Below are 17,226 nucleotides of genomic sequence, written 5' to 3' on the forward strand. Positions count from 1 at the left end.
AGAACATTTGAAATTCTAATCCGTAACACTTATATATACATAGCGAAACAGAACAAATACATAGCAATTTATCTAAACATTTATTTTGCATAGGATTTCAAGTTATATCTTTAAAATTAATTTAAATGTAACTTTCTAAAGTTTCTATCTAAAGTTGTATTTTTCATTTAACTTTCAACAGTACTTTTGCGACTTTTTTTTACTGTAATAATTTCTTAGATGTTTTCTGAACACCATTAACAGCAGCTATTAAAATTTATTTAATTCTCTCTCTCAAGGATACATTTGTTGAGTTTGTCTTTTGAAAAACATATCGTTTGTGGACTATGTTAAGATTGGCTAGTTCTCAAGGCTAACTCATATTGAATATCCGGCTTACGTGACGTTGACTTCCTTTCATACTTCTAATTTTTTAGTCTGGTTCTACACTTTTTGTGGTTACCAAATGACCTAAATAATATTTTTTCTTCTTCTTAGGAATTGACACTTTGTCAGCTTTAATTTGAAAGTTGCTTCTCTTAATCTATCAAATACATATCTAATTTTTTCTAAGAGTTTCTCAAAACTCCAACTTTTGAAATATTGAAGGATATTACATAAACCAGAAACACTCTATTGAATTAGTATTTCTCTTATTGTAATATAACTGCATTTTTAGTTTTATCTTCTTCCTCAATCTCAACTTGCCAATAGCTGATTTTCAAGTCCTTGGTCAAAAAATGCTTTCTTTAACCTAACCTGCCTAATGTCTCTTGTATATTCGGCAACAGTAAGGTATTTTTAGTAGTTATGAAATCAAAGGTCCAAAAATCCACACAGAACCTTAATTGTCCGTCTTATTTTAGGAACGAGCACAGCTTGTGATGACAAAGGACTACTAATGTCCTCCATAACTCCTTACTCAAACATGTCTTTTATGCATGCTTTTAATTCTACCCTGTGCTTCTCCAGCACTCTATAGGGTCTCTGTGCTACAGTTTACTACTGTTTAGCACTATCATATCTTTCACTTTTCTTTGTACAAGAATTAGGATCACGTCTCTTAAATATATTTGTATATTCCTTTAATAAATTCAATAGTCATTGCTTATATCTCCTAATATAGAATCACAATCTATTTTACTGTGTTTATGCACTTCTTATTAAAACCTGGTTTATGTTCATGTACTGCAGCTACCTTCTCTTTGCTGTTTGCTTTATCTACTACTATATGTTTAAACAATGTAAATACATTACTCGTATTTACATTTAAAACTTTTATACACACTGTGTAAGCTGAGACACTTCACTTACACATACAGCATTATATTAACCTGATTCCTCTTTATCTATGTGCTCAATTAATATATATTTTTTTCATTTTGCCTAAAGTATTGTACTTTAGGCAACTATTTTAGTTGTAACTCTGATTAATCTCAAACTCTCCTGTTGGAATGCTTGTTCCCTAAGCACCTGTATGTGTCTTTTGTCTATTATTTTATGTTTATTGTTTTCTTTATTACTATTTGCTGCTTTGCTACTGGTTCTGTGCTCGTTTAACGTTTCCACTACTACTTCTGCTAGGTTAGTGTTGTTTTCTTCTTACTACAACTAACCTTATTTCTTTTATAACATATAGATTTACTGCCTTTCCGACTGTTTGTGGACTATGTTATGATTGGCTAGTTGCCAAGGCTAACTCATATTGAATATTCGGCTTACGTCACGTTGACATCCGTACCTATATATTTCATTACACTCATTAAATGTAACCCTTTATAGTGAACTATTCGAAAGCGCTCGAGTTTTGGGTCTCGTTTGAAAATGATATATCACTACGGTTAGGAATATCAGTGCTTTTGCATTTTGACTTCTGATTTCTAGCCTTACTACCCTACTTAATGCATGTGTTCAGCATCTGAATGCATGAATAATCAGAAAAGTTTGGACTTTAGCACATAATTCTGAAGGTATATATATTTCCTTCAAATCTCAAGATCTCTGTTTATATGAGCAGATTACATCAGTTAATGGATATGTCAATATCATAATTTCTTAGCGAATCTTGCCCTAATAAGCTGTTTCTAAGTCTATCTGCTTACAGGTATAAAACAAATGTTCAAGTTGTAAATTTTCAACTTTCTCATAAATAGAGTTTTATGTATTTTGTATGTTCAACTCACTTGGGTGTGGCTAACATCATGTTAGCTTGTTACCAAGCTCCTGTAATTTATAGCACCTGAAAACATCCCATATCTTCTTCTATCTTACAATAAATTAACGGGATAACAATTCTTTAGTGTGTAGGACTATGTTCTCTGTTGAGGTAGGTGGAGCTACTCTGGCCACTACTAAGTTTATGTTTACCACAACATTTGTTTGTAGTTGGAATCATTCCTCTGCCTTAATCTCTGCTGTAACTTTAGCCATATTAACTTTTCATACACTTTAATATACTATTATTTCTACTTGTCACTAACATATTTTAAACTATCTTTCTTATTCTTCACAACATTTTGTTGGCCAATACACAGAACAAATTCCTGGAGAAGCTGTGCCGATTTGTAACCGGCACTATCGGTAGGAAAATTACTTATTATAAATATGATTTATTTAAAAAAAGTACCAGGAATGCAATAAATGGCGTTGCACACAGATCCCAAAGTCGAGAAGATTTATGTAAGAATAAGAGATGAGCCAGAGGTCTTTTTAGGTGAAAAGCATACAACATCTATTAACACGAACAAGAACTATACATTTTTCAAAGCTTATATCTACTATAAACATTTCTGTAGTACTTATATTCCGACAGTTATGGATAAAACTTAAAGAATTTTTAACAAGGCTTCACAAACCTAAATTTTAACAACAATTTTTAAAAAGACTCTATGAACTTAAATATGCAACAAACAAAACTCACTGAGAAGCTAAGACATGCATAGATGGAGTAGAGGGTTTTATTGGTCGAATAATCACTTCTGAAGAAGCTTGATAGAACCTTGAGATACCCAATGCAGTCTCTGACTGACTTCAGATTCTACTCCACATTTTTATAGAATTTTCTGATGTTACTAAACTAAGGGTAATGTGGAAACGCAGCATGTGGTCGCCATACCCTCTTTAAGAACTCATTATTACATGAGGATTGCATCAGTTGGAGGTCATAAGCCAGGGGTACAAGGCTGAGTGAGAACGTTTATCCACTACGTGCTTATTAGTTTCACTATTCTGACTTTCTGTCACTTTCAAGTTTCATTTCACCTCGTTAAGAAACTGTTACTCCTCAAAGATTAACGAACTGTCATTAATCCTCTTGACAGATGAATATATATTTGAATATTTCTCAGAAGTTTGATACCTTTTCTTGTATTCTCAAAAGAAAGTCTAACTTTGAAATAACATCTTGACTAACTATACACAAGAATGATGTCTGTGTCATTAGTGTGGAAGTGGTTTGGATTGTTTGTTTAAAATTTCGTGCAATGGCACACTAGAGCTATTTGCGTTGGCCGTCCCTAATTGAGCAGTGATAGTCAACACTACCCAAGCCAACTCTTGGGCTACTCTTTTACTAACGAATAGTGGGATTGACCGTCGCATTATAACGTCACCATGGCTGAAAGGCGGTCATATTCGGTCACAGGGATTCAAACCCGCGACACTCAGATTGTGAGTCGAGCTCCTTAACCACCAGGCCATGTATGAAAGTGTATGTCTCTGCTTACTCAATCTCTGACCTTGGTTTTATTATTACTACTTCATAACTCTGAATGTTTGCAATAGGAATATTGCAAGAAAATTACATTGAATTATATAATATTAACTACTGTTCATAATACGTCAGCTACTTCAAGTAGTTTTTTAAACAAGGTGTAGTTTCTGCAGTAGAAAAATTGTTTGCTATATAAGACACCATTTCGAGTTTACAATTAATTCGTTGAAATTTGGACATCAACTTAAGACAACTTTAATTAAACATTTCAATGTGTTTCCTCTTTGAAAGGCCCACTCTTTCCTCAGTAGCTCAGCGGCAAGTCTGAAAGCTTATAACATTAAAAACGGGTTTCGATACTCGTGGTGGACACAGCACAAATAACCCATTGTGTAACTTTATGCCTAACGATACACATACAAACAAAAAAAAAATATTTGAAAAGCAAGCTCATTTTTGGTCAATGTAACCTCACTCATCACTTATACAGTATCCCAAAACCACAATAGTCGACAATTATGTATTTGGAGATTTGACAAAATGTCTTTAATCTATAGTAAAGATATACACGTGCATTTTGGCCTATAATTGGAAGCCTCTGTTTTCGTGATGTTAGACATCATATCCATGCGAAATGTCGAAAATTCAAGTCACAAAATCTTCACATACTATTGTAAATTTCACTATTCAAGAACATATCAACACCTACAATGTACTGTTTGTGTGTGTGTGTGTGACGAATACAAAGGCTTTAGAACTTATAATAGCGGTGAAATTGAAATAACTCTTTCGTTATTTAGATACATGCACGCCTCACCAGCAAGCAGTAAAAGTTATAATATCTTTCAGAAAGTAGGTGATTTTGGTAAGTTTTTCTGTTTTTATTATTTTCCAAAACGTGGTATGCACATAAACCATATGTGGTTCTAATTTATAAATGTTTTTGATTATTGTATCCATAATTGATGTTTTTTCTTGTTAGCAAATTGTCTTTGCAAGCAAGGATGGTGTTTCAGTGCAATGAAAATACAGTCAATTAGAAAATTTCAAATATCATATAGCCTCGTATACGTATTTGTAATACATTCACTTTTTTATTGTGTTAAATTAATAAATTCTTCATTTGGCTTTTTTCTTTACAAATCAGATTTGTTATTCATGATTAAATGGCATAACATAGGGTTTCAGTTTGTCATATTATATCTTTGTGCTGTTTATTTATGAAATAGTAAGAACTCGACCGTTTTAAAATCTTTGACCAAAAACAATATTTCATCACGAAAATAATTTCCTCCTGGAATTTGTAGAGCAGGATTCATTGCTTAAAACGGCAATAGATGGCAGCTGTATCTAACAAATAGATGTTTGTTGTTAAGTGTAAAGCTACACAATGGGCTATCTGTGCTGTGCCCACCATGGATAATGAAACCTCGCTTTTAGTGTTATAAGTTTTCAGACTTACCGCTGAGCCACTGGGGACCTGCGTGATTGCAGCACTGGTTTTCATTTTATAGCAAATCACTATTCTTTAGTAAGTTTTTTCTTCTTCTTCTTGGCTTTGACCTTTTTGCTCAAGATAAAATATCTTATCATACCTGATATTTCAAATTATTACCACGATTCCTTCGTAATACACACAAACTATAACGAGAGAAATTACTTAATGGGCTTAAAATTGTTTATGCTTAAGAACATAAATATCTGTTGTTTTTTTAAATACTGCAACGCTATGTTTAGTGTATACTTTCTAAGATACGACAGTTTAGTACTATGTAAAAGTTTTCAGGTATTTCGTAAAATAATAACTGATTCAATATTTTAAATATTCAGTGTGTTTTTGTAGAAAAAAAACGCTATTTCTATTAATCAAACATAATAATAGATAATTAATTATGTTTTGATATTATTGAGCCTTTACAACAAAACATTTTATCAATGCCTTTGAAGGATCTTTTTATGCATTTGCTTTGCAAGAAGTAACACAAACATAAATAATTTAAAACGACACTTATGTAAAACATCTATATACAGTTAAAAGCCATACAACGTTAAAATCATTACACAATAAATAATTATTACAAGTAGGAAATTTACCTAAAAAAGATTCTACATATGTTTCAGTGCCTTATGATACCATCTTCTGGAGTAACGGTAAACGCATGGTTGGGACTTATGTGCCCACATAATTATTTATATTCCTATAACGCCATCTAGGCTTAAACTACCCAGAGTTACAAAACATTTGTCGAGTATTATATTATTTCTAGAGTTGGACCAGCTTCCTTGTTTAATAGGTTATCTTTATTTTTTTTTACGATTTCAATAGTTTCTCTGATATTCAATTTTATTTTAAATTTACCTGATTTATCAACTTGGTGTTATTCCAGTCTATAACATGAGAAGTTTTCGCCACATGTTCAGCTAATACCGATTCATTTACTTTATATTTTTCTACCGATAACCGCGTTTGTGATAGGTGGCTCTTTACCACCCCATATAACCCCGGATGTAATTGACTTTGTGAAAGAGTCAATGGACTCTTAAAGAGCATTCTGAAGAAGATGTGCCAGTAGAGACCACTTGACTGGGACCAGTATCAGCAGGCAGTATTATTTGCTTACTGAGAAGTCCCACAAGTGAGTGTAGGATTTTCACCCTTCAAGTTACTATATGGAAGAACAGTATGAGGTCCGATGTAGACATTGAAAGAACTGTGGTCAGCTAGGAACACATACTACTTATCAACTTGCTCAATGAAGTTTCTATGCAGCTCAAGATAGTCAGAAGCACTTCGATGATAAGAAGGCCAAGGATCAACATTTCAAGGTTGGATAGAATCTCTTGGTTCAGTTACCCACAAACAACAACAAATTCACCATGTAATGGAAGAGACCTATTGAATTGCAGGAAGTAGTCAACGTAATGGACTATAAGGTGAAAGTGGACGGGAAGACCAGGAAATACCATGTCAATCTGTTGAAGAGAGGAAAGAATAACTAATGGGTGCAGCTATTTAGGCACAGATGGACATTGTAGGTGTGGCTGTCTTAGACACAGAACCATAAGACGATGACTTTGTCATAGAAGATGAAGACCTACAAGACCTAAGAGCGCTGGGTGGAGGTGAGATGTACAAATACATCAGCGCCAGTAAATACGTGACTGGCAAACAGAAGAAAGAGCTACAATATATCCTGTGCCAGTATGCATATGTATTTACAGAAAGACCAGGCAAGACAGACCTTGTGCAACATAAGATCGAGACCACGACCAGGGATCCAGTCAAGATTAAGCCATACAAAATGCTCTGTGATTAGAGATCTGATCACATAAGAAGTTGAGGTAATGTTAAAAGCTGGAATCATTGAGTCTTCAAATTAAGCCTACTGTTCGGCAGTGGTTATTGTGAAAAAGTGGGATAGCTCAATCTACTGCATAGATGTTTGGAAGTTGAACCTCGTGACGAAGTTCATCTCTAAGCCTATGAACAACCCCGAGACTATCGTGGCGAAACAAGATGGGGTCAAGTTCTTTTCCAAGATCGACCTTAGTAAAGGTTATTGGTAAATCCTGATAGAGCAGAGACAGAATCTAAAGAGAAGAGGGCCTTTGTGACATCAAATCGGTGCTACCAGTTCAAGAGGATGCTGTTTAGGTTAGTGAACTCAGCAGCAACATTCAACCACATGATGAGAAAGATATTGCATAAAACTACCAACATCAAGCATTATGTAAATGACATTCTGATCCACACAATCAGATGGGAAGACCATCTGAAAAGACTCGGAGAGCTGTTCAGGCGAATGAGGGCAGCAGATCTGACCATCAGACCATCTAAGTACTACATCAACTATTATGTGCTGGATTTTTGGCTACAAGGTGGACGACCGACAGATAGCTAAAGAAGATTAGAAGCTAAACCCACATATAAGATGCACCAGCACCGACGACCAAGCAGCAGGTCAGCTCTTTTCTGGAGTTAGTGGGATACTATAGGAAGTCCATCCCAAATTACACTGAAGCTGCTGCACCACTGGCAGACCTGACCAAGAAAGAGTAACCCACCAAGATATAGTTGTAGTAACCACAGTAGGTAGCATTACAGAAGTTGAAGACAATGTTAGGAAGCTTGCCAATCCTTAGAATGCAAGGCTTCAAGAAACCATTAATCATTCAGGCCGATGCATCAGATGGAATTGGAGCAGTACTTCTGCAAGAAAATGAAGATGGGCTATTTCTCGTAATGTACATTAGTAATAAGCTGTTAAGTAGTGAAAAGAACTGCTCTGTGATTGAATAACAGTGTCTGGCTATCATATTTTCAATCCCGAAATTCCAGAATTACCTCTATGGGAAGACCGTCATCTCCTTGCATACATCCAGAGGTGTAAAATTGACAGTGAGAGGATCATGAAGCGGGCATTATACCTCCAAAACTACAGGCTCTATATTGAAGCCAGCTAGGAGACTGCAAATGTTGGTGCAGACTGTATAAGTGGACTTTGTACAGGAACTGAAAACAGTCTTTGTATATAGTATAAAAAATATGGAAAATATTTTTCTTGAGGAGGAGCCCATTGTTAGATATACACGGCTTGTTGTATTATTGCATCATGTCACTAGAACCTTCTAAGTTTTCTCGTTGTTTCGATTGAGTATTATTACGTCATATATCTCGTAGTGTGTAGAAAGTTCTAGGCCTCAGTCTTGCTAAAAATACATGGACGAAATGTATTTCGAGTAAGTAAGACAAAGCTAGTTAGATAGAAATAGATCTAGACTGAGTGATTGTGAGTTTATTCATAAAGCGTGTATAGTGGCGATTTCTAAAGCTGCATTATTACAGATTGCATTGTAATAACAGAATAGAGAATAATAATTTGTCTTGTCAAGTATATTTTATAGTAACTGAACCAACCTGTGTGGACTTTGATGAAAAGAAATGATTATTTAAAGCCATGGATACAACTGTGGTAGCCAACAATGTAAAGAATATTTTTTGTCTTTGATCTGTACAAATTTAAACTGGACAATTTAATTAGAATATCGGATTTAAGAATTAAGCTATTGGCTATAACTTCTTTTTTAATATTTGCATTAAATAATCGAATAATATTTTTGAATCTTTAATTTGGCCTATAATATTTCGATTATGGCATTTTATTATATTATTAGAATCTTGATATTTTAATTGAAGTTCCTTCTCAGTATTTATATGAACTTATGAGCATAAGCAAAGAAAATATGTGATAATATTTCAACCACATTATGTCTTCCATATCAAGTGCCTATAAGGGCTTTTGCCCAATACCATTGGCTCGTCAGGCCATCTGTGATATTTAGACGTTGTAGTTAGTAGTCTAGGCACTTAGCACTTGACTTGGACTTTATTATCCTAATAACAATTCATGACCTAGACACCTTTATCATGGTCTTTACTCTTGAAGTGGAGTATTTCACCATGGTTTTTGCAGAGTGGGTAATACAAACTATCAAGCAGATGATCGAAGAGTTTGTTAATACATGCCATACTGTCTGGAATGGACACACATTTTTCTGTATTTCATGATAGTGTACCATGCCACTGGTTGTTTCCTGAACACGCTCCTGTTTTGTTGCTAAATATTGCACCCTATGTATGTTATGACAGTGCTTTCCTAGAGCTGACTTTCCAATGTCTGAAAGAATATCTGGGGTGGTTAAGGTCTGCATTGGTTGATGCACACTATTTTTCATGACCACATCTAGGGAAGGCTGTCATGAAGCAAAAGAGGAGTTATGATAAAATACTCAAGGAACAAAAGTTCCAGAATGAAGACTGGGTATACATTTTATATATGCCAGTATTTTAGAAGCAGCTCAGCGTTGGCTGGACAGTTCTTTATCTCATACACAAACAGACTGTTCCATTGATATATAAAGTACAGCAGTTACAGGACACGAATAAGACCATGGAGCACATTGACAAGCAAAAGACATCTTAGCGATAAGCTTCTGCTGCATTGTCTTGACCACCAATAAGAGGTCGAGACTAACAAGTCAGAGGACAATGAGGATATTGTTTTGTATCATTTTGACTTAGCCGACAGGTAGAAAGATGTTTAAAATACTTATGTGAATCATAGAAGAAATCACCTGAAGAACAAATGCTCAATAGCCCTAGTGGTCGGCCAAGATACCGATAACGACCTCCTGATCACTATGGATGGGGTTAACTGTCATACCAAAAGTTAGGAAAGTCACTGATAGTAAGATCAATGACCAAAAGAGGTAGCGCATATTGCCTAATGAACTATTGAGTGGTGTTTCAGTATGAAATATGTACACTACACTGTGTCATTATCAATTAATCATCATTAAAGTTAAAATAGTTTGTTGATCACATGCGCGGCACGACTTTTACTTTGCAAGCTATTAAAAAGTTTCATAGAAATATATACGTAGTATATCTGGTGATAGCTGTTAAATTATCATATAGGTACGATGACTTGTGTTAGTAGGTACTATGTCTAGAATATCATCAGTTTCTAGAAGAGAGGATGATAGTTGGGTGCTCAAAAACTCCAGTTGAAAGGGCATTACAACACTTACTTCAACTATAAAGTGTTTTTCCAAAGCAGCATGACATCCAATATTCTGGAAAAAATGCTTATCCTGTCTAGGTGAATATCAGTGGAACTCGTCAACTGTGTGCTTGAATAAATATAACTTCTCCATGTACAGTGAGAGTTGTGTTTTTTTTCAGCAAAAATTGCAAGTTGACCTGTTGTGGATCTAAGTAGAATAGTCTTACTTTCACTGGACATGCCTATATATATATTTCCATGACACTAATTAAAGAGAGTGAAGTATTGTATTTAGTCTAGAATGACCTGAGTGTGTATTGATAAATATGTATTAACAGCATGAATATTGATCCTGTCTTAATTAAGCTAAAGTTTGTTGGTGGTTACTTATTTTGTATTGCTAAGAAAATGAGTTAAGTTCAATGGCTCATAGATAGCATTACATTATGACCCATAGCTAGTAGGTATAGCACATGTAGGTTACTATGGTAATGACAATTGAGCTGGAAGCAGTCTGTCTACAGCTACTAGTGTATGTGAAAATGATAATACTTAAATATATGTTTATGGCAATATATGTGTATAAATAAATGTGTGGGTTATGTTTCACACAAATAGAGATGTTATATAATGTCATTCATGAGTCTTTTGTAACAAAAATGAACCAGTTACACTGAGAACACAACTATTAAGTAACTTATGAATGAAAATAAAGGATTATATCTGGATGATACGACGTTGAGATATTATGTTAATTGTGATTATTGGTCTGTAATACTGGTGAAAAAATGTTTCAGTATTTGACACGTAGTGGATTTTCATGAAAGAAATAATATATACTATGCTTGGAATAAAATCAGTTCAATCCAGTATTTTTAATAGCTGTAGTCAGCATCTTGATTTCTTCTCTTTATAATAAAATACATTGTGCCTCTGTCTATATTGTGTACTAGAAGTAGCTTACTTGTTAAATATGCTTTAGTATGTTCTATCCTTAGTTTATGAATGAGAAAACACTTTTTTATATGAAGGCCCTATTCATCATTAGACTTTACTAAGACCTTATAATAATTTTAATGGACGACAATGTCTCATTCACATAGGGCGTGTTCAAACACATTCGACTTAGTTGGAGATCTGAAGTTAGCATGTTCTTTCACATGAATTAGCAATTTTCTTTTGTGGACCCAATGTAGCCTTTCTGACAGCAGGAACAAGTAAATCTATAAACTACATTTGATTACTTTAACGCAGAAATATAGGCCTTAAATCTAAAACGATGAAGTCAGCAATTTGGTTTAAAAACATATCTCAGCTGTATTTGAGGACATACTCTATGAAGTACATTTCTTAACTGATTTTAATAATGAAAAAATACTTACCGATTTATGGCACGATAATAGCAACAGAATGTTTCTGAATTTCAATGTTGATGGTTTACTGAAACTTTAATTAAATGGAAAAATCATTTTCATATAAGAATTGTTTTTAATGTTATTATATTCTTTATGCAAAGCTCCATGTGCTAGATACTTTATACGGACGATGGAACGCTGTAAAACGTTTGTTATAAAACTTGCAAAATTAAAGTAAAAACCAGTATTATTATTATCGCAATTGCAAAAATCGCAATTAAGTCCTGTTTAATGAGGAGAGGAATTCTGTGGTATGCTGGCATACCAGCTTCCTAACCCCTTAGTTAATATCATTTTTTCCAAGTTGGTAACCCCATATCATTAATTGCAAGTTATCATTGAAGCCACAGATGAACTGGCCCTGAAGACTTCAGGGAACCCAAACTCTCAGGTCAGGGGGGTCCAAACTGAGATAACATATACAACTGGAAAAGGATCAATGTGGATTAACCCACCACCTCCTTGCCAGGCAAGCCCGGTTGTCCAAACAAGAAGGCCAACTCCAGAACCCATACCAACCTTCTCCAATTTAAAACTATCTGACTCTTCAGTTATTTGTCCCCGAATCTCGAAATGTTCTATTGATAAGGACAGCAGGGTTGTTCTGAATATAATGAGGAGAGGAATTTTGTAGTATGCTGGCATACCAGCTTCCTAACCCCCTTAGTTAATATACATTTTTTCCAAGTTGGTAAGTTTTAAACACACTAAGAGCTCTGAATAACGGTGCCACACAAGGTACACTTATTTTTAAACTTTGATTTAGTTTTTGATGAAATAAAGACTGTTTAACTCTGTTTAATTTGTATATAGTATCTTACATTGTTTCAAACTCAACTGAGATTAATTAAGGAAATTTAGGTCTTGCTCAGTAAAATATTTTCTGGTGACCTCCTGTTATTCTTAATCTCCGCGACCATCACATTTTTTACATGATTATTTAGTTCACATGCACATAAGATACCATTCTGGTTGAAAATTTTAATTCCAGCTTTATAATCAAGATAATCATAAGGTTCAATACAAAAATCAAAACAGATAAACAAAACACTGCAAAACAATAATCATGAAAAACATCATTCATAGATCAGATTCAAACTCCGGGTTCTTATAAGAAGGTTCAGTCTAAAGATTAAAACCATGGTGAAATACTCTACTTCAAGAGTAAAGACTATGATAAAAGTGTCTAGGTCATGAATTGTTATTAGGATAATAAAGTCCAAGTCAAGTGCTAAGTGCCTAGACTACTAACTACAACGTCTAAATATCACATATGGCCTGACGAGCCAATGGTATTGGGCAAAAGCCCTTATAGGCACTTGATATGGAAGACATAATGTGGTTGAAATATTATCACATATTTTTCTTTGCTTATGCTCATAAGTTCATATAAATACTGAGAAAGAACTTCAATTAAAATATCAAGATTCTAATAATATAATAAAATGCCATAATCGAAATATTATAGGCCAAATTAAAGATTCAAAAATATTATTCGATTATTCAATTCAAATATTAAAAAAGAAGTTATAGCCAATAGCTTAATTCTTAAATCCGATATTCTAATTAAATTGTCCAGTTTAAATTTGTACAGATCAAAGACAAAAAATATTCTTTACATTGTTGGCTACCACAGTTGTATCCATGACTTTAAATTATCATTTCTTTTCATCAAAGTCCACACAGGTTGGTTCAGTTACTATAAAATATACTTGACAAGACAAATTATTATTCTCTATTCTGTTATTACAATGCAATCTGTAATAATGCAGCTTTATAAATCGCCACTATACACGCTTTATGAATAAACTCACAATCACTCAGTCTAGATCTATTTCTATCTAACTAGCTTTGTCTTACTTACTCGAAATACATTTCGTCCATGTATTTTTAGCCAGACTGAGGCCTAGAACTTTCTACACACTACGAGATATATGACGTAATAATACTCAATCAAAACAACGAGAAAACTTAGAAGGTTCTAGTGACATGATGCAATAATACAACAAGCACCACATCATAACAATTGAACTACACCTGCGATACACTGTTGCTTCTAAAAATAGATACATTTAACTCTCACATTAAACTTAAACAGCCGTTTTATGCAATATCTTTCTCATCATGTGGTTGAATGTTGCTGCTGAGTTCACTAACCTAAACAGCATCCTCTTGAACTGGTAGCACCGATTTGATGTCACAAAGGCCCTCTTCTCTTTAGATTCTGTCTTTGCTCTATCAGGATTTACCAATAACCTTTACTAAGGTCGATCTTGGAAAAGAACTTGACCCCATCTTGTTTCGCCACGATAGTCTCGGGGTTGTTCATAGGCTTAGAGATGAACTTCGTCACGAGGTTCAACTTCCAAACATCTATGCAGTAGATTGAGCTATCCCACTTTTTCACAATAACCACTGCCGAACAGTAGGCTTAATTTGAAGACTCAATGATTCCAGCTTTTAACATTACCTCAACTTCTTATGTGATCAGATCTCTAATCACAGAGCATTTTGTATGGCTTAATCTTGACTGGATCCCTGGTCGTGGTCTCGATCTTGTGTTGCACAAGGTCTGTCTTGCCTGGTCTTTCTGTAAAGACATATGCATACTGGCACAGGATATATTGTAGCTCTTTCTTCTGTTTGCCAGTCACGTATTTACTGGCGCTGATGTATTTGTACATCTCACCTCCACCCAGCGCTCTTAGGTCTTGTAGGTCTTCATCTTCTATGACAAAGTCATCGTCTTATGGTTCTGTGTCTAAGACAGCCACACCTACAAATGTCCATCTGTGCCTAAATAGCTGCACCCATTAGTTATTCTTCACTCTCAAAGTACCTCTTCAACAGATTGACATGGTATTTCCTGGTCTTCCCGTCCACCTTTACCTTATAGTCCATTATGTTGACCTCTTCCTGCAATTCAAAAGGTCTCTTCCATTACATGGTAAATTTGTTGTTGTTAAGGCAAAGTGCAAGTTTTCACCACAACCAACAATTTACCCAATGTAGAGAAGATTTGTCTATTGAAATTAGCTTCCTGATTCGTGAAAATGTATTCAGGTACACTAAATCGGCAAGCTAGTGCTCTACCAATACATAAACTATCTACGATACTAAGTTATTTAAAATGGCTAAGACTTGGTCCACTTCCAGGGAGAGGAATAGTAATATCCTGGGATATTCTCTGCAAAGAAGAATCAACAATTGTCTACTGGAGTTTACTCTGTCTAGGCCAGCTTCAGGGCAGAGAAAACTGTGCATTGTTGACACCACCACTTAATGTCTCAGCCTGAATGTGGCCAGTTAAACTACAATTGCGTTTTAGCAAATGTGGGGGTTCTAGACTTTCCATTATACAACTTCTGAAGAATTTCCTGTCTCATAGGTCTGAGGATCACTATGTCAGATGTTATGTTTGACAATTGTCAATTAAAGGAGTTTACTTATACTTCTTAATATTATAAATATATACTGTGCTATTGTTGTTGGGCTTAGGATTTTTCTACAGTCTCACACTTTTTATATGTTTATCACTTCATCGTCTACCTGCATTCAGTTGACCACTTCCTGTACTGTAAAAGGTCTTTTCCACTGCTGGATAAGTTTGTTGTTATATGTAGGTTACAGAACCTAAACCTTCTGTCTGACCTTGAAACGCCGACCCTTGGCCTTCTTATTATAGGAGTGTGTCTGACTGTCTTTGGATTTGGCTTCCCCAGTAAAACTGTTTTGATAGGTGGTTCAATACACCTTACTGGTCCTCAGTTCTGTAAGTCTATTCTCTCTTTGTCTTGTGCTAGACTTCCTCTTGGGCATTATCCGGAAGTTTCTGCAATGAAGTGTCTTTCTTCTGCACTTCTTTCAGCTCCGGTGAAAATACATTCGAGTTATCACTTTTCGAGACTTTAAGAGATTTGATATCTTGCTTGCTCGTTTTCCTTTGAGCACTTCTGATGACTCCAGTTGCTTCAGCAGTCTTCTTTTTTGTCTAGCTCCTCCAAATTCTTACTACCTGGTATGTTATCTGTCACCAAGTCGTATAGTGGTTCCTTAATACACATAGCCTCAAGATCTTTTACATAATATGGAGTATCCACCTTTATTTTTGCCATAGGAAACTTTCTTACTGTCCTATTAGATAGCACACATAGGCGTGCCTTGTCTGTTATCTGATCCTCGGATACTAGACTGGTACTCACTGCTGCAGTACTTCACTCAGTGTCTCGTAGAACTTTCACTTTCTTGTCCCCAACATAGTCTTCACATATTGCCATATTATGATTTGTTGGCACTTCTTGATATTTGTCGCATGTTCTCATCACTATTGGCACTGTTGATTTGTTTGCTAACTTGAGCCAACCATTAGTCATGCACTGATCATGTTTCTTGTATTGAATTTGAGGAGCAGCCTTGATTCTCTTTCTTTTGGCAGCAGCATCCATAGTGCAAGTAACTTTTTTCTTGTTTCATACCAGCATTGTTTTGTAAATAACTGCTTTATGTTGAGATTTGTGTTGTTGTTTGCTGGTGATGGACTTGCACTCCTTGCAATGTCCCAATTTATAACAAACATCGCATCTCTTCTCTCTTCTGTCTCTTAACTCTTGCTTTTGGTCAGCTATCCCTGGTTTTGAACAGAATATTTTTGAAATTTCCAGTTATACTCCCTCCATGGGCTTCCATATACTGTTTTGCCAGCTTGATCATTTCGTCTACGGCTTTTGGTGCTCTCTCCTTTAAGAACAGTAACATGTCGGTTGAACACGTAATCATAAACTGTTCTCGCATTAATACTCATTTTCACACTTGGCCACGTCAGTCAATTTGGTGAAGTATCGCCGTAGATGTGCCATAAACTGAAATACTGTTTCTCCAGTTTCAGGTCTGACGTCTCTGAATATTTGGCAAAAACCTTCTTCAGTCAGTTCATATTGTTTCAGCAAAGCCACTTTTAATTTGTCATACTCTATGGCATCTTCCAGCTATACCTCGTCCAGCCTTTTTCAGTTTAAGATGCTATCATGATCGTGTTTTTTCAATTGAACTTTACTGTCTGACATATTTGAATTCAATAATTATATCGTATTGTGTAGATTAGTTTATTGGACTTTCTGAACATGCGATTACGCAAATGGGTGAATAATACATTTTTAGATTACTTTGTGCTTAACTACAAACAACCTTTTTAAATTTTTTTCTTTACTTGTTTGCTTGTTTTTTTAATGCAATGTTTCAATAGAGATAGGAAGATTGTATTAGGTCGTCAAGAAATTAATGTCGCGTTTTGGAACATTTCCATTAACCACCATCAAAAAAAAACAAAAAAAAAACGTACATCACGTATAATAGTTAAAAGAACCGCTTAAACGTCATGTTAGTGTAGCCTATATAATGTGTATAGTTTAATATACCCTAATCCCTTATAGTGATGGCACACGACGAGATACACAATCGACATTTAATGCTGTTTGAAAACAAGAAAGGAAACAACGCCTATGTAGCCACAAAGAATATCAAAGAAGTTCATAGAAATGTTTTGAACGTTCGTAAA

The 17,226-nt window shown here is 34.9% G+C and overlaps 1 long non-coding RNA gene across 1 annotated transcript in view; it reads right to left on the reverse strand.

Annotated features, from left to right (window-relative positions):
* Positions 1 to 9,492, reverse strand: part of LOC111087492 — a 23,679-nt gene extending 14,187 nt beyond the window's left edge. The window contains exon 1 of the long non-coding RNA XR_002612165.1: positions 9,482 to 9,492. This is a non-coding gene — a long non-coding RNA (uncharacterized LOC111087492). The remainder of the gene's footprint in view (positions 1 to 9,481) is intronic.
* Between the last annotated feature and the right edge of the window lie 7,734 nt (positions 9,493 to 17,226).

The sequence above is a fragment of the Limulus polyphemus genome, unplaced genomic scaffold (assembly GCF_000517525.1).
Source record: "Limulus polyphemus unplaced genomic scaffold, Limulus_polyphemus-2.1.2 Scaffold2214, whole genome shotgun sequence".
Lineage (NCBI taxonomy): Eukaryota > Metazoa > Arthropoda > Merostomata > Xiphosura > Limulidae > Limulus > Limulus polyphemus.